Below are 24,763 nucleotides of genomic sequence, written 5' to 3'. Positions count from 1 at the left end.
CAGGTCAAAATGCTAACTACGTACTATTTAATACATAAATTACCCTTATTCTCTGTAGGGCATACCTTGAAAATTAGTGCATAGACTTATAAAAGGGTCAAAATTCAAGTATAAATCCTCAGATCCCCAAATGCATGATCTCTTAGAAAATGTAGTCATTCATCCAATTAAACAGTAGTTCAAGGAAAGTGAACACTCGACACATTATTAGATGAAGCTGTCATCACACATTATGTACTATAAACCTACACGTACTAGGAGAATCATACATTATGGCGGAGGCATACCAGTCGCCATAGCAACATTTCTAGTTTTTTATTTTTGTGCTCTCCTGAACATTTGACATTTTGTAGATACTGTATGAGGTCTCATCGCCCCAGCAACGAAAGTGTCACATGTCATCTTTGTTGTGTACATGTGAAATGTGTCAGGTGTGAATCAATATGAAATTGGTACATGCCTGACCAATAGCTGCAGATATGCCTTAGTCGTAAGTGCTGATGATATGGCCCCTATATAAATGGTACTTTGCATGTGCATGTATATGAATGTTAGATTTTATTGTAATATAAAGCAGGAAAGATAACTGGTTTCATATATTGTCTCCTTTCAGAGGATACAATAGGACCTGTGGTGACTTGTCCACCGAATATTGTCAGCACTGTTGAGCTGGGTGTAACATCCACTGCAGTGACGTGGACTCTGCCAACTGCTACTGATGTCTCTGGTGTGACCATTTTTCAGTCATCCACCCATTCCCCTGGAAGTACTTTCAACGCTGGAGTAACTGATGTGACATATGTCTATGCTGATGGTAGCGGAAACACTGGCAGCTGCACCTTCACAGTTACAGTACAGACACGTATGACTTCTTATATATTTTGTACACTCATCTTTGATTATTTTAAGCTTGTATTTCCATTTACTTAAACATTGATTGAGAAATTTGAGAATGGTGCCATTTTTGTGGAGCCCACCGGAGGAGTGGGGAGACTTAGGGATTGCCTACGGCGTCTGTCCGTCAGTCGTCCGTCCGCAACGCTGCAAATACTTGAATAACTCTCTACTGAGGACTTCAATTTTAATCAAACTTGGAGGGAGGGTGGTTATACAAAGTTACACATTTTACCAAATTGAAGGTTACCTCAAGTTCAAAGGTCACAGGCAGGGGTCAATGAACTTTAAGGCCCATGCAATGTCAAGTTTTTACTGCGCATTTCGATTATGGTTCTTAACTTTTGATGTATAAGTCCCTTTGTAACAAAACTTGGATGGTAGATGTCCTTTGGGGAGTTGAAGGTCTCCACAAGGTCAAAGGTCACAGACAGGAGTCAACAAACTTTTAGGGCCAATGATAAGTTTTTATGGCACATTTTGATTATGACTCAAAACTTTTGATCCACATGTCTATTTGTGATCAAACTTGGATGGTAGATGTCTCTTGGGGATTTGACGGTCATCATAAGGTCAAAGGTCACAGACAGGGTCAATGAACTTTTAGGGCCCAATGTTGAGTTTTTACGGCGCGTTTCGATTATGGCTCATAACTTTTGATCACTATCTCCATTTGTGACTAAACTTGGACAGTAAATGTCCCTTTGGGAGTTGAAGTTCATCACAAGGTCAAAGGTCACAGACAGGGGTCAACAAACTTTTAGGGCCCAATGTTAAGGTTTTACGTTGCATTTCGATTATTTCTCATAACTTTTGATCCCTATGTCCGTTTGTGACCAAACTTTGATGACAAATGTCCCTTGGGGAGTTGAAGGTCACCACAAGGTCAATGGTCATAGGCGGGGTCAATGCATGAACCTCCGGGAGTTAGAAAAACTTTAATTTCTTCTACGCGAATGGGCGAGACACAATTGGGCACTTGCCTTGTTTCCAGTTCAAAATGTGTTTCCTTAAAATGAAAAAAAAAAATTATGTATATCATATACAGCTCTCAAGTTGGCAGACAGAATTGTAACTTGTGTTGTATGTTTTAATACTGAAAATTAGAAATCTCCAGCGAGTAAGTTTTCCCAACTAGTCATGTATCTTAACTGAAAGAAGAACCAGTAAGTTTAGCTCTCTCTTACTACAGTACACCACCTGACATTTCTTTATATTTGAGAAAACATACAAGGATATAGAGGGAGATTCTACAATGTATATCATATTGAATTCAAATAAACAAGAGAATGTGCATTACTGTCACATGTCGTCTTTGATTTTTACATGTACATGCAAAACGTATCAGGAAGGACAATCAACCATGATCTGTGTAGTTATCATTATCTGATAACAATCTGATGTAACACACACAATTATCAACTGAATATCATGCAGTTATTAAAATACATTCTCATTTCAAAGTCTCTTTTTTCACAGTGAAACATATGCTGCACCTTGGAAGTAGATCTACAAACTAAGGCACTTGTCAGAATGTGATGTACACTTTGTACTGTTTAAACAAGAAAGACAGGCTAAGTCTTATTTTGTATTCTTTCAGTTGATTCAACATCACCAGTGGGAGATTATCCAAGAACTATATTCACCTCATGGTGATAATGCAAATACATTTCACATGGTGGTAGATGAATTATGAGCCCTCGTGAGTTCTGTATTTTGAGGTTGAATCTGTCTCAGCTGAAAAGAGACCCATTGTGTTCAGCTCTATCTTAATACACAAACTGACATTATTAACCCATATCCGCCGATTTACTGGATATTCTGTACTTCGCCCAAATGCTGTGAACACCGATCTATGGGATAATACATAGCAGAAATGACTTGTACGATGATGTCATATAGCTCATTATAGCCTGTAAACTCTGACCTGATATCCCACATTCCATTGCACCACTTCCTGTTATTGATTTCATTTGGATTTGTATTCACTTCAAAGATTTACAGTAGGCTGCTGACAGAATAGGTCTACATCTATGTGAGATTGAATATGTGTACGTATAGGCCTACTTTACTGTAGCCCCACCCATAGAGTCTATGAGTTTATATACCATGCACACTAGTCTGCAGAGTGCAGATCTTTGAGTTATTATTCGCTATTTCTTCATATTTGTAAGCATTAAACCATATGAGTTACATACCATCGGAAAGCTTACATTATGAAGATTTCAAAATTGAGAGTTGTTTTCCTGCATAAAGGCTATGGATATTTTTCATTAGTGGTTTCTTTTAAATAAGCAATGTGATTGTTCATATGTGAATCTGTAAATCATGTGAAAATACTAAAATCTTATGATGTCACATAACTCATGACATATGACACTGATATACATCTTATCTGAAAGACCATTTCTTTCTTTTTTGATTGATATATAGTTTTGCATAATTTTATTTTCGAAAGTGTCAGTGACATCACCATGAATTTGACACGGCACAGTTTAGTGAACATATGTGAAATACAGTGTAGCCTCCAGCAGCATGCTATTAACAGTCTTTAAACTGCATTACACAACCGGCGGATATGGGTTAAGCTGACCCTTTAATTGGGAAATCATGAAAGTAGAAAGAGGGATTTTCCATAATGCTCTCCTTCCCCCCCCCCCCCCACACCCAAAAAAAAAAGAAAGAAATGGAATTCCCATAATATCACTGGGGTGACATGCCTCATATCTCAAATTTTAAGATGTTATTCATTCATACATGTATCTCCCCCCCCCCCCCCCACCAAAAAAAAAATTAAAAAAAATGGAATTCCCATAATATCACTGGGGTGACATGCCTTGTATATGTATCTCAAATTTTAAGATGTTATTCATTCATGTCTAGAAGATCAATAAAATCATGTCCTGTCCATATCCTCTAGCTGTTTAATCCCCAAAATGAAGCCATCATGGCATGTCAAAGGAAAGGCCATCCTATCTAATAAAGTGCTTTGACTACCATATTTTATTTTATTTTTATTTTTTTTAACTCTCCTGAACATTTGACATTTTGTAGATACGAGGTCTTATCGGCCATACGACGAAAGTGTCACATGTCATCTTTGCTGTGTACATGTGAAATGTGTCAGGTGTGATTCAATATGAAATTGGTACATGCCTGATCAATAGTTGCAGGTATGCCTTGGTCGTAAGCGCTAATGATATGGCCCCTACGTAAATGGTACTTTGCATGTGCATATACACTGTATGTGAATGTTAGATTATATTGTAATATAAAGCAGGAAAGATAACTGGTTTCATATATTGTATCCTTTCAGAGGATACAACAGGACCTGTGGTGACTTGTCCACCAAATATTGTCAGCACTGTTGAGCTGGGTGTAACATCCACTGCAGTGACATGGGCCCTGCCAACTGCTACTGATGTCTCTGGTGTGGCCATTTTTCAATCATCCACCCATTCCCCTGGAAGTACTTTCAATGTTGGAGTAACTGATGTGACATATGTCTATGCTGATGGTAGCGGAAACACCGGCAGCTGCACCTTCACAGTCACAGTACAGACACGTATGTGAATTATCATGACTTTACTTATCTTCAAATCATATCAGCCATTTCCATTCACTTTGAAAATGATTCTCATGGAATTTTAGAATAGCACCATGTTTTTGTTTTCATTACAAATGGGTTTTGCTGAAAATGAGAATATAGTAAATGCAAAGAAGCTGTCCAAATTGTAATAAAAATAGTAACTCTTCTTTTTCTGTGTCAATACTAAAATTGTATAGAAAATTAGTTCCATTAATCTATCTCAACTGGGAGCCAATGTTTTCAGCTCACCTAAATATACAAACTGGATGACATGTCTTTATTTGAAAAAATATACAAACATGTAGATAGAGTTTACATAATGTATAAAAATCACTGAAACAAGTGGATGGATATACCTGTAAGTGTTACATGTCTTCTTTACTATAATGTACATGAAAGATGAGTCAGGTATGATTCAGTAGCATCTGTGCATGCCTGATGTGTCGTACAAGCTGAAAGTGCCAAAATTGTAAATTTTAGTGAAATGACCCCTATACTTGACTCGCGTACAACAGGCAAGATAATTCAATCAGATCATATCCTTTTTATTAATTTCAGGGATTCAACAGGACCAGTGGTGAATTGTCCAGAGAATATAGTCAGCACTGTTGAGCTGGGTGTAACATCCACTGCAGTGTCATGGGCTCTGCCAGTTGCCACTGATGGTACTAGGTGTTTCAAAAAACATTTCCCACTTTTGATCATTAATAGTTCAAAAACTATTCATTCGATAAAACTGTCATTGATATGAGTAATAGCTGAATAGCGTACAATTTTGTTGAAGGTAATTTGAATGTGAAAGCATAAATCAGTTTCATTAAATCTAAGATTGATTTTGAAGTAAGGTTTCAGATTTTAGTCAAATTTTAACCCTCTGTACAAAAATTAAACTTTGCACAGGAACCAATGATGTGTATGTGAGTGTGTGCTGACAATGGCCCTGAACAATGGACATGCCTGAACCACCTGTTGACTAGGTGTCAGTCTGGCGCTCCCAGACACATGAATGCTTAATCAATAATTCATGTGGATTGCCCTGGGCACTGCTAGTCTGAATTCATGCACAGTAAAGGATAACATGCATGCACATGGAAAAAGTAAGCACATGTTTCCATGTGCTTGCAAACACCACATTTCATTCCAGCTGGCAATCATTTTCAAATTTCGCTTCACATATCACTAAATTTGGGATATGAATATTCATAAATGATCTAAAGTTCTTCATTTTAATACAACTGTCTACTAATAGCCTGACAAATTTGTTGCTTTTTCGATAAAAAGAGATCATTTTTTGTAAAGAGTTCAGCAGCATTTTTCATTGGGGCCATTTGTTTCACAGTAGATTTATTCAAGGCTCCATATACACAAGTGTATACTATAATTGATTTTCTTTGCTTCCTGTCACCATGTTCATACGACAGAACAGATGGTATTCATTGTAATTTCGTTTTTCAGAAGTAGGGAGAACTCTGTCAACGACTCAACGACAGTAACGGCACGCGTTTGACTTTACACAGCACTGCTAGAGGCTGAATAAAGACTAGTTGTGATCGTGGAATTTTTCATGAATAAATGAAGCATTCAAACCCTAGCCATTGTTCAGGACCATTGTCAGGGTGTTAGCCACACACTCCCATACACACCCACTGACCCGTGTGCAAAGTGAAAGTTTTGTACAGAGGGTTGAAAATAGAGCAAAATCTGGAACCTAACTGTGAAATTAATCATGGATTTCATGAAACTGATTTATGCTTTCATATTTAAACCACCTCCAACAAAATTGTACACTATTCAGCTATCACTCATTTCAATGACAGCGTTATCTGATATATAGTTTTTGAATTATCAAGAATCAAAAGTGGGAAATTTTTTTGAAACACCTAGTACTTTGCATGTGCATATATATGAATGTTAGATTTTATTGTAATATAAAACAGGAAAGATAACTGGTTTCATATATTGTATCATTTCAGAGGATACAACAGGACCTGTGGTGACTTGTCCACCAAATATAGTCAGCACTGTTGAGCTGGGTGTAACATCCACTGCAGTGACATGGGCTCTGCCAACTGCTACTGATCTCTCTGGTGTGGCCGTTTTTCAATCATCCACCCATACCCCTGGAAGTACTTTCAACGTTGGAGTAACTGATGTGACATATGTCTATGCTGATGGTAGTGGAAACACTGGCAGTTGCACCTTCACGGTTACAGTACAGACACGTATGTTATCATGATTTATACAGTCAAACCTGTTTATAGTGGCCAACCAAGGGAGACGAAAAGAGTGGTCATTATAGACAGGTGGCCACTATAGACAGGTTATCCAACTTTTGTATGCATTGCCTACATGTACAAGCATCATTGTTGTATACATCTATAAGTACAATGTACAGTTGTACTTACATTGTACATGTACGTGTATATATGCACACGTGTGCTTCATGCATTGAGCAATATGCTGCTGTTTATCACGTTGTTGCAAATGTGTACAGTCATGTGTACAGTGAAGAAAGCTTTACACTAGTGCATTATTATGACTGAATGAGTGATGAATGCAGCGATGACGATCACTGAACGTTGCCATACCATACCATACCATAGTTTAAGTACAGAGAAATCAAAGTACAATAAAGCATTCATAGATTTTCTGTTGATGAAATATGATCATTTCATTTAATCTATTTTTGTCCCTATATTACGAATAATCACTTTACAAATGTTATCGATATGAACAATCTGAGAAAATGTGTTTTGAAAAGAATCATTAAAAAAAACTGGTGGAAGTAGCTTAATTTGTTATGGGGATACAATCTAATAATATTGGATTGCACTGTAGAAAGATCAGTTGTTAAAGGTACGTGTATTACTGAAAACCATTTGTATATGCAACCTTTTTTCAAAATTAAGGGATGACTTTTTAACTTTCATCCAATCAATAATATGAATAAGATCATTGTTTATTTGGTAACAAGTTCAAAAGGGTCAGAACAAGAGTTTTAGATTGGAATCATCTGCAAATAGCATAAACAGCAGTATATCAGAGGACATATAAATATTGTTGATGTAAATGAGGAATGTAAATGAGGAGAGTCCCAAGTATACATGTAAGCTGCCTTGAGGTACACCACAAGAAATTTACTGCTTGGAAGAAGAGAAACTGTTGACATTAGCATACTAGTAATGATTACGGGAACAGGTTAATGTGTGTATAATGATCAAGCAATAATCAAAGAAACAGCCAGAATGCACTCTTGTATCACACACATAATTTCATAGATGTAGAACCACAAGTCCATTATCATAATTTTTAGGGGTACTAAATTATTGGTATCATGTTGAAGAGCTCAATCTCCTCCATGGTGTCAATTCAAAATTATTTCCTTTTCATTGATATGTCAAAAATCAAAAACCTATACAGACTTGTACCTCATATTCATAACAATGCTTTATATATAAATCTACCCACCTTAGAGTAAATAATCTTTTTATTTCATGAAAATGTATTGTTTCATTTGTATTCACATTCATATCTTAGAACCAGATAGTGCCGTTTTGGTTTTCAACTGGCAATGTATACCTTTTTAGCATTTCAGTGTAAAATATAGACCTCCCAGCCATGCTAAATTTGCAAGAAAAAATTTGAATTTCTAACATTCCTACATGTAGGTCTTGTTTATGAAAATAGGAGTTTCTTATTTTTCTTGATGATTTTACTACTCTTTCTTTCTTTTGAGCCAAATTATTATTTTTTCCAGTTCAAAAGGTTGGGAGGTCTCATAATGCATCACTCATGATTCAAGGGTATGTGTACTTGCCATATGCATGATATGTGCATTTTGCAGGTGCTTTGTGAGTGGTGATGAGAAGGGACTACATATAGTGTATCTAAATGTTACTGTTATGTGACATTTAAAACAAATACAACAGATGAGACAAAAACACAGATTTCTATTTTTTTCTTCTCTCAGAGGATACAACACCACCAGTGCCAACTTGTCCAGCAGATATAACCAGAACTATTGAGCTGGGTAATTCAGGGGTCCAAGTGTCATGGACTCAGCCAACTGCTACTGATATTTCTGGTGTGGCCAATATTCTGTCAAGCACCAGAAATTCTGGTGATGTATTCACTATTGGAACAACTGATGTCATCTACACCTTTGTTGATGGTAGTGGGAATACTGCCACCTGCACCTTCACAGTTACAGTCCAGACACGTATGTATGCATTGATTTTGCTAATAAGCTTTCATATCAAATTACCTGTTTCTATTCATGTCAACTCTGATCACTCATTGTAGATGTAGAGTAACACCAAAATCTGATTTTTAGTACCATTCTTATTGCCTGGAAATAAACTATGTACATATATATATATATATATATATATATATATATATATATATATATATATATATATATATATAAATATTATAATGATAACTGTAGGATAGACTTTCTCAAGTGCATGCAGTCTGAATATTCCTGCTTCTTTTTCAACTTTTGAAATATGCCTACATGGGTTCATTCCAGACAAACATGATATAAAACAGGTGAGATATCATAACGTCTCATTTTTTCTTCTTTCAGAGGATACAATACCGCCAGTACCAACTTGTCCAGCAGATATAAGCAGAACTATTGAGCTGGGTACACCATCCATCGTAGTGACATGGACTGAGCCAACTGCTACTGATATTTCTGGTGTGGCCAATATCGTGTCACGTACCAGTAATTCTGGTGATAGTTTTTCTCCAGGAACAACCGATGTCATCTACACTTTTGCTGACGGCAGTGGGAATACTGCCAGCTGCACCTTCACGGTTACAGTACAGACACGTATGTATTCATCAATTTTGCTAATACTGTAAAAGTGGTTTCTTTCGCATACAGAAACTTTCGTGGTTTCCATCGGTGCCGACTTTTTCGCGTGTGTTTAAATTCGCGGTTCAACCTCAAAGCGCAAAAATAAAACCACCGCGAAAGAGACCACTTTTACAGTAAGCTTTCACATCAAATTACCTGTTTCTATTTATGTCAACTCTGATCATCATTCAAGATGAAGAGTGACACCAAAATCTCATTTTTAGTACCATTCCTATTGCCTGGAAATAAACTATATATGAGATTAAAACCTAAAATGGCATTAAAACGCTTAATGCCATTTTAGGTTTTAATCTCATATATAGTTTATTTACCATTCCTATTGCCTGGAAATAAGCTATACATATATATATATATATATATAATGATAGGCATAGGATAGACTTTATCAAGTGTATGCAGTCTGAATATTCCTGCTCTTTTTTCAACTTTTGAAATCTGCCCTCATTTTCAACATTTTATTTGCAACAGATACATCACCAATCTGTACAAAAGTGTTTATTGTGAATTTGTGCAGGTAGTATTCTACTGCATTTACACCATATGTTCCCGATGGCCACAGCAGTCCCATTAGACTGCAACATCATGTGCTGTGGGTAGATGGTACATTCTCCTGTCCTGTTCATTTTCCTAGTCTTGTCATCTTCCAGTCCTCGTCTGGGTTAGCACATATCTACCAGATGCTATCCTCATTGCGTCTGGTCAGGCTAGACTATTAATGCCTCCAAGTTTTGTTAATGCCTATTATTATCATGCCGCCATGTTTTGTTGAGTTCACCCTGTTTTGTTACATCATACAAAGTTTCTCATTAGTACCGGGACTGCCTTGGCCAATTTTTTGACAGTTTAAAAATCTGACACGGCTTCCATGGCGATCGCGGCTTGTTATGGTTGCTTATCCCGTCTTATTGTATTGTGTTGCGTCCATCTCGTTTTAATTGTCCAAGGTGGTCTGAAACATGACTGCTGTGGCTGCTGGGGAAAAAAGTACATGTATAAACGCAGCATTAGGTTTGTGCATCAATGTGATGAATTGATTATTCATTACTCATGAATATTCAGCAGTGTTCATGCTGTGACAGAAATGATCGACCGTGTACTTTATGCCAGATAGGAAATAATAACGTCTACATACTTTGCACTTGATTTTCCACAAGTATTTATGCTTCACTCTATGAATGTCTCACATTTTTCATGCACTCTAAATGTTACTTTCAAAAGCAATAAGATTCCAGCCTGTGAACTGTCAAACTTGGCTAAAGGTGCATAATAAGATATTTACAAGTACATCTGCTGTGTTTCCATGGAAATGCTTAAGATTGCCTTCATGAAAATCAATTATTATCAAAGCAAAACACAAAATTGTTATAATTACTTTAATAAAAGAATACAATCAAAGATGAAAGCCAGTATTACATACCATTGTATGCAGTTTTACCCTATATGTGATCAGAATAGCACTAAGAAAATGTCACTGTCAGAGATAACTAATGAAGTCAGGCACACTTTTTATTTCTGCTTTTCAGTATTACATACAGTTAATACAAGCACTCTTTATATTCATCATAGGAAGATACAGTCACAATGACATTTCTATTTTGCCATAGAACATTCCATTATCTATTTTTCAGGCAGAAATGCATATTCATTTTTTTCCCCCAGATAAGTGCCATTTACAGCTGTATGTTTATAATAAGGAAATACTAAAAGAGAGAGCAAAACATTTTTCTACTTTGGTTGAGACATGTGGTGGCTAGAAGCACCAAACTTTGCTTCCAATGAGTGGCAGATGAGTAGAAAATTCTGTGAAATGGGGGTATTAACTAGAACACTTCATGTGAGTATGTCCCATTTGGGTGTACATGTCTCCATTGGTATATAATTTGTCAGGTATCATTCAAGGCCATTTCTATGCATTGTGTGGTTGTGTTGCAAGTGCTTTGTAAACACTGATAAACGTTGATGTTTTGTCTACAGGAGTTACAAGGGTTCATTCCAGACAAACATGATAAAAAACAGGTGAGATATCATAAGATTTCATTTTTCTTCTTTCACCCCTTTCAGAGGATACAATACCGCCAGTACCAACTTGTCCAGCAGATATAAGCAGAACTATTGAGCTGGGTACACCATCCATCATAGTGACATGGACTGAGCCAACTGCTACTGATAATTCTGGTGTGGCCACTGTCCAGTCACGTACCAGTAATTCTGGTGATAGTTTTTCTCCAGGAGCAACCAATGTGATCTACACTTTTGTTGATGGCAGCGGAAACACTGCCACTTGCACCTTCACAGTTACAGTTGGTACAGGTAAAGTACATGTTGTTTGTTCATCTATCAGAATTACCTTCAAACTACATGTGATATTCATACACATGTATACTCTTTCGTATTATATTTTAGTTAAAGAACTTTACATGATTTTTATATTCTGTGTTATGATCAGCTTTGTATATGGTAACAGTCACCACCCTAGGTTGGACCTTTCTTTTTTTTTTGTATTTTTATTTGTTTTTTGTTGTTTTTACTGGGGTGTCATTTTCTTCCATTACACAAACTCAAGAAGTTATATGCAAATATATTAATAGGGAAAAGAAAGAAAACAAAACATTACTTCAAATTTTTTCATAGTTTTTATAACCAGTAAATGTTAAATCCCTCCATTATAATTGCTCATACAAAAAAATGAAGAAGTGAAATATATTTCTATTGACTCTTCCAAGATGTGTATGTCATGTATGCTACCAGGAAACATGTGATGACAGGATTGAAAACACTGACTGAAAATCAATTCTTACAACAGTTGAATAAAACAGGGTGAAATTTTGTGTTTTTCTAGTTTATACTATGCCATCAATGCAGACTTGTCCATGGGATATAAACAGAAATGCATTTTTGTTTTCTGATTTGCATGCCAAATCTCGTGCAAATGTGATTCTCGCAACTTTTAAACAGATTAGTCACTGATAAGAGAGAGCATACATGTAATATAATATATCATAATATACACTGTATCATGGCTCTTATTTTCATTTCTCTCTTTTTAGTCGATACAACACCACCAGTGCCAACTTGTCCACCAGATATAACCAGAACTGTTGAGCTGGGGGTTTCAGGGGTCCAAGTGTCATGGACTGAGCCAACTGCTACTGATATCTCTGGTGTGGTTAGCATCCAGTCACGCACCAGTAATTCTGGTGATTTTTTCTTTGTGGGAACAACCGATGTGATCTACACCTTCGTTGACGGTAGCCAAAACAGTGCCAGCTGTACCTTCACGGTTACAGTTAATACAGGTATTAATTCAGTTGTTTGTTTTTTTTTTCAATTTAATTCATTTACTTTTCATTCTTCTTTTTCCAACAAAACATAATGCATAATGAGTTTGGAATTACATCATGAACATAAACATTCGACTTTGCAAAAGATAAATGATACAGATAAACAAAAGAATGTATACTGGCAAAAAAGTACAAAGTTATGCTTTAGTTGAGAAAAAAAAAACTGAGAGGTCCACTAAAAAGCAAGCTTGTATGTTGTGAACCACTCAAAAAATGAACAAACTTATGAATTACATATTTACAAATACTTATCACAGATATAATTTACGACAGAACGGAACAAGACGGGAGAAATACAAAAGACATGACACGACTTGACAAAAAAAGACGGAAAGAATGGAGAGAGAGAAAGGAAAACAAAAAACAGAATGCTTTTCATCCTGTGGAATATTAGGTTAGAAAACATGTCAGCTACAATTGTATTTTCCTAGAGTTGCAGCCGTGTATTATAACAATTAGACTGATGACATACAATTAATTCATAAACACTCATGTTATGGGTCTGTGCCAGCATGGTGTGTGTGTGTGGGGGGGGGGGGGGGGAGGGGGGGAGAGGGGTGGAGGGGGGGAGGGGAGCTACCGGCCATTTTAAAAACGCTTACATCACAAGAAGATGACAAGACATCTGCTTGTTAATCTTTGGGAGCTCCTTTCTTCAACAGAGATTCTTCATGTACAATATGCATTTTATATATGTCTCACGAAATGTAGCTAGGTGTGACCCTTGGTGTAAAGCATCATGAATTCGAACTTGCACTGCAAAGTGCATGAATGGGACTATCATGTATCACCTGAAGAATTGTATACTATGTGAGGGATATTGCATTCAACTTCAAAATTCGAATAGTAATTCTTCTTTTACCACTGTTCTTGTACTCGAAGTTCATTTTCCTTGCCGTCATGTTAACCCATTGAAGACGAGTCCTGAGTATACTTGGCAATAAAGTGTCTATGGGAAATGCATGTTGTAGCAAAATCAGTCCGTCAAAATCGGTTTCCGAGGCCCCCCTTCGACGTTCCACGCGATGTATCGCTATCGCGAAAAGCTATCACCCCGACAATTCAGTCATATAATGTTTCTTTGCATCTATCTCTACAATTCAGTATGAATATAATGTTTCTTTGTCTCTATCTCTACAATTCAGTAATATAATGTTTCTTTGTCTCTATCTCTACAATTCAGTAATATAATGTTTCTTTGTCTCTATCTCTACAATTCAGTAATATAATGTTTCTCTGCCTCTATCTCTACAATTGTTTGCCTCCATTTACCTATGTTGTCTTTTTCCTCTAAGTTTGTTGTTGTTGTTTGTCTCTATATGTTTGTCTTTATTTGTACAATTGTATGTCTATCTGAGAGGACTTTGAATTGTCTGGTATAGCTGGCAGGGATGTAATAGTGCCTGCTGAGGGCAATGGATTGGTAGTTCTGTGAGCAATAATGTGGGTTTTATGCATATGCATTTTGATTTCGCAAATTTTGGCTCTTGCGAAATTCGCGAAATTAAAATGCACGCGAACATTCCTCGTTTGCAAGTATTGTCAAAAAAGGTCAAGTGGCATTTTGCAACATTCAATTATTTCTTAGATGGGGTCATGTGGGCTCCAGATTTTATTTTCTGACATTTATCTTGTATAATATCTAACATGTCTCTCTCTCTCTCTCTCTCGTGGGCCATTAGCGTCTGATGAGGCAAGTAACTGAAACTTGGTCCTTCGTTTTCTATTTTTAAAAAAATGTTATTATGGTTTGCACACAGTGGACACCACTCCGCCCGTGCTGGTCTGCCCCAACAGCATCACGGACACTACATTCCTGGGGAACACGGCTGGAATAACTGTCACGTGGGTGGAGCCAACTGTAACCGATGTTTCCAACAATGTGGTTGTGACCTCCAACTTTGCGTCCGGTGATACGTTCCCTGTGGGGGACACAGTGGTGACGTATACAGCTACCGACGCCTCTAGCAACTCGGTCCAGTGTTCCTTCACTGTCACCATCATGGAGGGTATGGGATCCATTGGTGACATTCTGGGAATCCATTCACGCATCACTGAAGTTCTTTTCTTGCCACTTTATTTCCTTTGGGGAGAGGGGGAGGGGAGGTAATTGATGGGAAGATGGTTTGCTCCCCTGCAATATGCTATCCCATCAGGGTCAACTCCTATGACATTAATTGGCACAGGTACAATGTGATAGTGCAATTTACTTTCCTGTTCTACTTTCAGTTACCGTAGATGATTGTCTATGAAACATGAAAGCATGAAGGCAAGCAATGAAATAAAGTATACTGAAACATATCACGTTGCTAAAATTATGTTGTATATATGGCAAAAGTATGACTTTTACAATATCACAGTTTGCTGTGCAGTTCATTATTGCTCCAAAACATCAGTATTGTGTCGATATGAATGTTACCCGCCTTGCATAAGACTCAACACTACTGTGGTGGTAGAATGTATACATTAGAAGTGTTCATTGATATTAAGGATAAGACTGGGATTGAAAAGACATGAATTCTTACAGACAGGCTTTTGTGCCTTTAATTAGCATAATGGATTTTATTACTGTGAATTGTTTTTATTTGCCTTCCTTTGTTTTTTTGCACATACTTCCGTATTGCAAGAATGAAGTGTTTATTTTTTATTGATAGTTCTGTTTATAGTATGTTAAGTTTGCCCCTTTAACAGACAAATTCACCTTGATATAAATATATATATATATATATATGGATTGAGTGAATGTCATAATAACCGTAAAACACATCAGCCAAAGTTTCAGGAAAACCAGACAATTGCATCTGTTCAAAAGTTGTGAAATTTTAAAGTTTCTGTGCAGTCACTGCGGGATCAGAAGACTACTACAGCTTGCACTAAACCACACACAAAAAAACACCCCTACACAGTTTCTTGGACCTATCAATTGCCAAATGTGATCAGAGGGCTTTGAGAACGTCATCAGATTATATATCCTTGAAGTTTACACCCCATTTCCTTCAATAGTTCAGAGGTTCTGTTGTGAAATACTTGTACATTCTCTCATTCTTTATTTCCGCCTCCCCCCCCCCCCCCCACTGCACTCTGTCTGTTGGTATAGTTGACACCGTACCGCCAACCATTCTCAACTGTCCGCAAGAGGCCATTGCCGTGGCAGTAAGCTTCAACCAGGGTCAAGCAGTGGTCAACTGGCCGGTGGTAATGGCCACTGACAACTCCAACACGCAGAGTGTGATACAGAGGACTCACAGTAGTGGAGATGTCTTCGCGGTGGGCACGACAACAGTCACCATCACATTTGCTGACTCTTCTGGCAACACTGCTCAGTGTGTCTTTGAAGTTGTTGTGTACCAAGGTAAATTTAAAGACAGCCAATCCCTTTTGCATGATTTTTTTTTTTTGAAAATTGGTGAGAATACAATAGGTATTGAAGAAAACACTATTTGGAAACCTCCTGCTAATTTTGAACTCAAGAGGGTCTTTACTTGTGTACTTATTGAGATTATCATCATAATTATTGGCATAGTAATCATCATCATTGTAATCATCGTCATGACAAGAAATAGGAAGCTGGATGCAGAAGTTAAGTGAAGGGTAAAAGCAAGGACGCAGTCTGGTACTTGAATGCATACTAAATCTCGTATGGAGCTAACAAAAACAAGCATAACAATTGCAGCACATGTACCACTTGGGCTTTGGATAGATAAACTAGTGTTTACCCATGTAATGATGAGAGGACAGAGTTGTGAGATATCTGCTTTGATTTTTTGTTTTCAATATGAAATGCAGGGAAGAAAATATTCCTGACTTTTATCACATTTTACCAAAGGACTTTGATAGCCTCCATACAATTCAATTCACTTATATGAGTCGTTGTTAATTGGCTCTTGTGAAATTTGCGAAAAGTATTCAGAATAACAGAATAATCCTATACACGTTTATCATGCTACCGCAGTGTTCTTATCTAAAGATGGAAATTCATGTCGTGCGGTATTTCTTTTTTTCGCATTTAGCGCAATATGTAGCTAGCACAAAAATAGTCAATGTGTTGCACTTTTTAAATTCTTCTAAGTTTTCTTCAGACTGGTGAATGCAGCTTCTGACCCAAGTTGAGTGTCTGTGTACTTTTGCATGTGCCTCAAATCCCTCTGGATTATGTGTACAAATCTCTGTATATACTTTGAGGGTGAATCATTTATTGGCTCTTCTGACATTCAGTGGACTCCACGGCACCTCAGATCATTGGCTGTCCAGCGGACATTACGAGGACCCTGACCCTGGAACAGAACACCGTCCAAGTGTTCTGGACAGCCCCAACGGCATCAGACAACTCCGGAAATACCCCGACCATAACCAGCAACTTCGCACCGGGTGATAGCTTTGGACTCGGCGAGTGGCGGGTTGTCTACACAGTTGCAGACGAGGCGGGCAACTCTGTGCAATGCACGTTCACTATCACCGTGATAAGAGGTGTGGATGTATAGATGAAAAATGCCCGAAAAAGCAGGCAGTAATTTACCTTTAATAATTAATTACAGTGATAAGTTGATTGTGTGAAGTATAAACATTCGAAGTACAGTGTCAGCTAATGTTTTTATCAAGGGTAGTGCTCTTTGGAGTTGCATTGCAGTAGTAGTCTGTAATATCATTAAATCAATTGTTACCAAGTTCTGGAAACATCACTACTTTGATTTAAAGGTTTATTTCTCTTGAATAGTCTAGTTCTGCAACAAAATGTTGTTTTGCGGTTTTATTGCTTAAACCCCTAAGATTAGTCTTACACAGAATCAAATGTATATGATATGTGGAAAAGATTATAATTTTATCTCAAAATCCATTTAATGTGCATTCAACTGCATCACTTTCTCTTTCACTATTGGACAAAGGGTTTAAATAATACCAGGATTCTGTGAGATTATGAGATTCTTTTCATTGATCTATACAAGCAAGCACCATTTTTAGTAATCAAGTGAGTTGAGCTGAGGCGTTTCTAATGTATTTTTTTTTTCTTCCCTTCAGAGGACAATGTTCCACCACAAGTGCAGTGCCCCAATGATATCACCTCGATTGTTCTTGCTGGAACTGCCGGTGAGGTGGTGACATGGAATTTGCCAACTGTCTCGGATAATTCAGGGGTAGTCATCTTTGTTTCATCGACGGCAAACCCTGGAGACTTTTTCCCCATCGGAGGGACCACCGTCATTTACAACTATCAAGACCCATCAGGAAATGCAAACTCGTGCTCCTTCACCGTCACTATCAATGTCGGTAAGCATTGGTCAGGCCCAGTGGTTCCACCTATACAAAAAAAGGAACTACTTGTAGGTAGTTGTTGCTTCTAGTCGTTGTTGTTGCTGTTGCTGCTGCCGCTGTTGCTGTTGCTGTTGCTGTTATTGTTTCTATGTCTGTTTTGTTTTGTTTTTCTATCAAGAGAAAGGTAAAAAAAAAAGGGTCGGAGAGTCTATTTGAGTTATACAAAGTCCAGGGCCCTGTTTCACTATTAAACATGAGAATTATATCCAGTCAAACAATGAACCAAAGTTAGGACAGATTCAGGTCAGATTTAGTTGGGAAGGATCCATAGGCATTCAAGGTGTATTCAAGAACAGAGCACTGGGTGCAAAATACATTGTATTGTTCCCAACTACCTTAATGGTGATACAGTTCCTACAAAACTTTTGAGGATTGATTGATCCCAAAATTGTTCCTTGGAAAGATCAGTTGCACTGAACTTATAGGATTGATTTTAGAGCTTATTGAAGCAGGCCCCAGGAATCTTGACAAGATAATTAAACACTTTTGTTGTTTTTTAGCAAAAATTAGACAATGACGGATAAACTGGCTGACATTTGTACCAATTTCAAAACATTACATGCTTACTTGCACGCTTACACACAATAACATACACACAATGACATTCCCACACAGACACACAAACACGCACACATATAAACACTTTAATAAATAATTTTGTCTTCACTGTACTTGATAGGTGATCCATGCAGTCCCGACCCCTGCCTGAATGGAGGACAATGTGTGAGAGAGGGCCTGGATAGTTTCCGCTGTATATGTACTGACTGCTTCACAGGACAGACCTGTGGCACACGTAAGTAATCGCTACTGTAAGAGTGGAAATTTTCGCAGTGTAGAAATTTTCACGTACCGGTATTTCATGCAACCAGAAGCTAGTATGCGCAGATATGAAAGCATGCAAATATTTTTGCATGTCATATGATTCATTACTTGATGTCCTGATTCCATGGAAGTAATAACATGCCAGATTCATCTTACCCAGCCAAGCGTGAAAAATTGCTCGCTTGTAAATGTTTAAAGCATCCCATTGTGGCTTTTCCATGCCCCACCCTCCTCTTTAAAAATTATATTAGAATTAAAATGCAGTGAACAATTTCCCAGGCATAATGATGATTAGTTGTTAGGATTATAAGAATGAAGACAACACACAAACTAAAGAGAAATCTTCTCCTGATTTGACACAGCCCATAAATCTTCTCCATAAACACACTGCCGGGTTGTGAACATTGGATATCAAGCTGACATGAGTTACTGTAAACCACAGTATTTTCGCAGCATGAAATTTTTGCGAATAGGAACTGACAATCTTTTTGTGGCAAGAAATCTTTGTGAGTTGCCTCTAACATTGGCTGCATATGGTGAAGATAAGAACTTTCGCATGCATTTATAAAATTCACAAATCTTGGCTCATGCGAAATGCGCAAAATTAAAATATATACGATTATTCCTCATTTTACAGTATCCAAGCCAGTTATTAGGATGAAATGAAGACTACGTAGAAAAACAGTGAAAGATGTGATGAAATCATTTAACCTTGTGAGGATGGTTTAAATTTGACACGGCCCCTACATCTTCTCCATCAACACACTGCCTGGATGTAAATTTGGGAAATCTCATTCCCATGTGTCACTGGTCACTTTAATCCTTCGTTCTCACTCCACTGCACATCTTCAACTCACATCGGCACTGCGCACCCGTACTCATTATGGCAATCGTGCCTTCAGTGTTATTGCACCCACACTATGGAACAACAAATACCCATCCACGTCTGTGAAGCTCCTACAGTAGACTCCTTCAAAACATTACTGAAAACTCATCTGTTCTCACATGACATGTAATTCGTATGGATTTATTATATATTTATGTTACGTTTGTTCTATAAGTTATAATTTACAATGTGTATTCTATGTATTTTGTATTGCATTTCATCGTACTACAATTTGTATCTACTCCATGACTTGATTTCTTTCTTCTAATTGTTTCTTTGAGACGCTCAGCGCATAGAAACATTGTAATAAGCGCTTTATAAATGATAATCTATATTTATTATTATTATCTCTTACCCTCTGCAGCAATTGATCCTTGTGCTCAGGATCTGTGTGAAAACGGTGCCGCATGCATCCCAGTACCAGGCTCCTGTGTGTCGTATACATGCCAGTGCCCTGCATGCTTCACTGGCCCATACTGCACTGAAGGTATACAACACTGATGATTTCACAATATCTATCCTTATTATCATATTACAACACTTTATCTAGTCTTGGTAGATGAAGTGAAAGGGAAACATGATACATGTATTCCGACATATATACACTTAATCACATTCTTAATAAATTCTTCATCAAGAGAAATGAATTAGAAATCAACTACTAAGTATCATTACATAAAATCCAGAGTCTTTGGGAAAGTTTCAAAAGACAAAAAACAAAACAAAACCCCAAAACAGAATATGCCTACAATTGTATATCCCATATCAGTTCATTATGTTCTATGTTTTACCACTTTTTGTTCATTAATAGCAAGTTTAATTGCAAATACCTCAAATTGACAAGAATGGAGTTAAGTCATTTTGCAATCAAACTCTTCATGCAATATCATATGTATTGTTCTGTTTGTACATCTCTTTGTGGCATAATTAATATTCCTCTTCGCATTCAGCCATTGACTCCTGCGAGAACCACCAGTGCCAGAACGGCGGTGCCTGTACCATCGACCCCAATGACTGCGAAACCTACACCTGCACATGTCCACTCTGCTATACCGGACAATTCTGTGAAGTCTGTAAGTACAATGTGTGGCAAGACAGCATGAGGGAATGTTTTAACCATGCAAAATTTATTGCAAGGGATAATTGTACGCTTCAAGCGTTTCAGAAAGATGCCGTCAACCTTGATGGACATTTATATATACATATAGATAGATAGATAGATAGATAGAGATAGAGATAGAGATATGTAATGTTCTATTGAAGACATAATAGTTCATTGTATGTTTCCAAAACACCTTGTTATAATATAGATATTAAGATGTATATTTATGTATGATATAGACTGAGAAGAATCCTAATGAGAGAGAAAAAATAGATAAATTTAACAAACTTGATTGGCAAAAAAAAAGAAAAGAAAAGAATTCTTGACTTCCTATCATGGAGCAAAACTCTGTTGGATTGATGCAGCCGATGCAATATTTCTTTCTTCTAACAATGAGCTGTTTTCTTTCACAGTCATCAATCCATGCGACAATCACCTGTGTCAAAATGGTGCCCAGTGCATCCCTGTTGGCCCCGTCTGCACTGAGTACCAGTGTGCTTGCTCAGGTTGCTTCACAGGGGCTTACTGCGAGGACGGTAAATTATTCATCTAGGATCTAGGACCTCATCTAGGATCAGACTTTTGTTTTAGACACAGAATAGCAAGCAAGAGGATATTGTCCCCCAATAAAAAAAACCCAGTCAAATCTGCTCTTTTTAAGCCATCTCTCTTTAAAGGGAAGCAGTCCTGAGATTTTCACTGTACTGATAAATAAGAGTAAAAAATATAACCTTTCACCAATTTATACGCGTGGACATCAAAAATTGTCTCCATACACGATTTTTAAAAAATAATTCCTGCAAGCGATTGTGTAAGAGCCTGCCAAAAGGTGCAACGTCATTGATGCCCTACTCTCAAGTTGACAGCCGTGCCTCAGAAAACCAATTTAAGTGTTCAAAATGATCATATCTGATTTTTTCATAAAATGTGACAATATGTGGTTTTATTATTTCAAACAAAATATTTCAAGCTTATTTATATATACAATTAATATAAAAATAAATAGTAAACATGTATTTATAAATAACTAGGGATGACGAGCAGAACACCGCTGGAAAGAGTTATGCATCGATGACGTATGACTCTCCGCCAAGACTTGCTCATTTGCAGAGTCACACTTTTTTAACCGAAATGTACGAGCTTATTTGGTGATTTGAAAGTTTGTTTTTGATGAAAGTAGATCATTGGAGGTACCAACAACAACATATTTTTTTTAATTTCGTGAGGACTGCGTCCCTTTAATAACCACTTGTCTATGATGACCACATTTTGTTTGTCCTTTGAGCAGTCATTGTAGACAGGAACATAGCAATAAGGTACAATTTGAATTCTTACATAGATTATTGACATACCTACTGTGAAAGTGGACATTTTTGTGGTATTTTTTTTTTCTTTTTGCTCGGGGCAAAAAAAAAAGTGATTATCAGTGAAGTTCACTCTGAGTTTGTCATGGAGGGAACTATATATTTTACTGTTAAGAAAAGAATAGTTGTGTGTTGTTATTAAGTTTTATGCAAGATTTCCACATAGTGAAATATTCTACATCTGCAGTATTACAAATAGAGAATTAAATAAGTCTGATGTCAAGCATACAATGTTTGGTGTTTTTTTTTTTGGTTTATCCCAACCTGTTTTTTTCCTGTTTGCCAAGACCAATCTTCACCCTCATGTGATATGTGGTATCTGTTAAGCAGACACCAAAGGGAAGTTGGATATTCGTCGTTGCATTCCTTTTTATATTTTTATATATATATTTTTTTTTTTATGAGGGCACTGGAGAGATAAGGGATGGGGTGTAAAGATAGAATATCAGTTCTATGGAATTGCCACCAGTCATGTTACTTTCAGCATTGTAGACACCTAGAATTCAACCATAGTTGCATTTCCCTGAGATTAGCAAAGGCCATGATTTTTTCCCCAACTGTTCCCTCCTATCCCAACCACCCCCCCCCCCACCTCCCTCGCCCCTCCTCAAAGCCTCACTACATCTATAAATGTGTTCTCCATGCAGCTCGAGACCCGTGCATTGGATCACCCTGTCAGAACAACGGCCAGTGCTCTGCCATAACGACAGACGCAAATTGCTTCTCCTACACCTGTGATTGTGTGGGATGCTTCACCGGCTACAACTGTGAAATAGGTGAGATGCTACAGTGACATTGTTTTGACCTTCCTGATGTTGCATTCACATATCGTCAACTGAGATCAAAAGGGTGCTATTGCATTTTGAGCATTAAAAAAACCCTGATATCAATTGTGATGTGATAAAAAGTTTGTGTAATGAAATGGGGTAGATTCATAAGTATTGTTATGCAGTGCCCCTGTGGTTTAAATTGTTATATTTTAGTACAAATGAAAATAATCTAAAATTGACACCATAATGTAGTAGAGAGCAAGCTCAACAACATGATACAAATAACTTGATACATTCCAAAATTGTAGTAAAGCCCTTCTTGTTCTCAGCTAATGATATGTAAACCAAGCATTGCTAGAGGGAAATGTTTGTGTGTGCAAGTCATCATTTTACATAATTATATTTTGATACCCATTCTTCCTTATGGATTTCTCTGCATGCATGCAGAAGTGCTCTGCTATCTTAGTTCTTTTGTAATAACAGTTCCCATGACAGTTCCCATGGAGAAGTTACAATAAGGGCAAATCAAAATGATCAATCATGAGTATAACATATTGTTCCGGGTCCTATGAAGTGCCATAAAAAAAAGAAAAGAAATAAAGTAGCAACAAAAACACCACATTCTTTTTAAAACATGTTTCCCACAATACTACTTGTATGTATATAATCATAGCTAGCTTTATATAATGCACTTTACAAATTATTATTACCCTGGTCACTGGATACATTATTTTAAACCAGCACTGCCAGTGTTCACTCTCCACTCCCTGGGGAGCATTCCAGCCAGTCGCAGCCATTTTAAATACATGTGTACACTTGCTGATCTACGTACCAACCTAAACCTTCTCATCCTACTGGGTATCCATTTATACTCCTGGGTGGAGAGCAGCAATGTGGACAAAGTGCCTTGCTGAAGAGCAAATGTGTCGGGTTTGGCATGGGCTCAAACTCACAAACCATATACCACGTTTATGTCATTCAAAGATGAGTGTTCTGATCCACGACATCTCTATCATGTATAGCCTTTTGACATTGTATTACCTTTGCATTTTGGATGTGCAGCCGATCCATCACCGTGTCTGCAGAACCCGTGCCAGAATCAGGGAGTCTGTCAAGAAATCAGCGGCTTGTGCTCTGCCTACCAGTGTGTGTGCCCTGCAGGCTTCGGGGGAGTCAACTGTGAAATTGGTGAGTGAAGGAACTCTAGATCTTTACATCTTTGTGTTGTTGTGGTTATTCTGTTTCTGTTTTTGTTGTTTTTTTTCATATGATTGTCAATGCTATTAAAGCAAAGTACAGTGAATATAATTATGGTCTGCTGTGTGATGTGTATTACCACAGAATGATCAAATAGTGAATGTTAAGATTGGATGCTTTTCAAGTGATTCTAATGTATTATTCCTGTAAAGTTGGAATATATTTTTTTCATCCATCTCTCTGTTCTGTTCTGGTGCAAAAGTTTTGCTCTTTATTAATCAGTTTCCCAACAAATGTTGGAAGGCAATTAATGCAATCAAATCTTGTCAGCCATGTGAAAATTTTGACGTCGTTGATATGATTATGTCTCATTTTTCCAGTGATCTCGGAAAATGCAAATCCCTGCAACTCTTTCCCGTGTGCCAATGGTGGAGAGTGCCTTACCCTGGACAGCCAATTCTACACTTGTCTTTGCCGAGACGGCTATGCTGGAGTAAACTGCCAGCAGTTGACGGGTGAGTGTCCTTCCCATCCAGGATGTCCCATTCTTTACAGTGGCCATGTTCACCTCCAGAAGAAATTATTTTTTGCATCACGATG

The sequence above is a fragment of the Diadema antillarum genome, unplaced genomic scaffold (assembly GCF_040938485.1).
Source record: "Diadema antillarum isolate AM-2024a unplaced genomic scaffold, OU_Dant_1.0 scf00000143, whole genome shotgun sequence".
Lineage (NCBI taxonomy): Eukaryota > Metazoa > Echinodermata > Echinoidea > Diadematoida > Diadematidae > Diadema > Diadema antillarum.
This window is presented reverse-complemented; position numbering follows the sequence as displayed.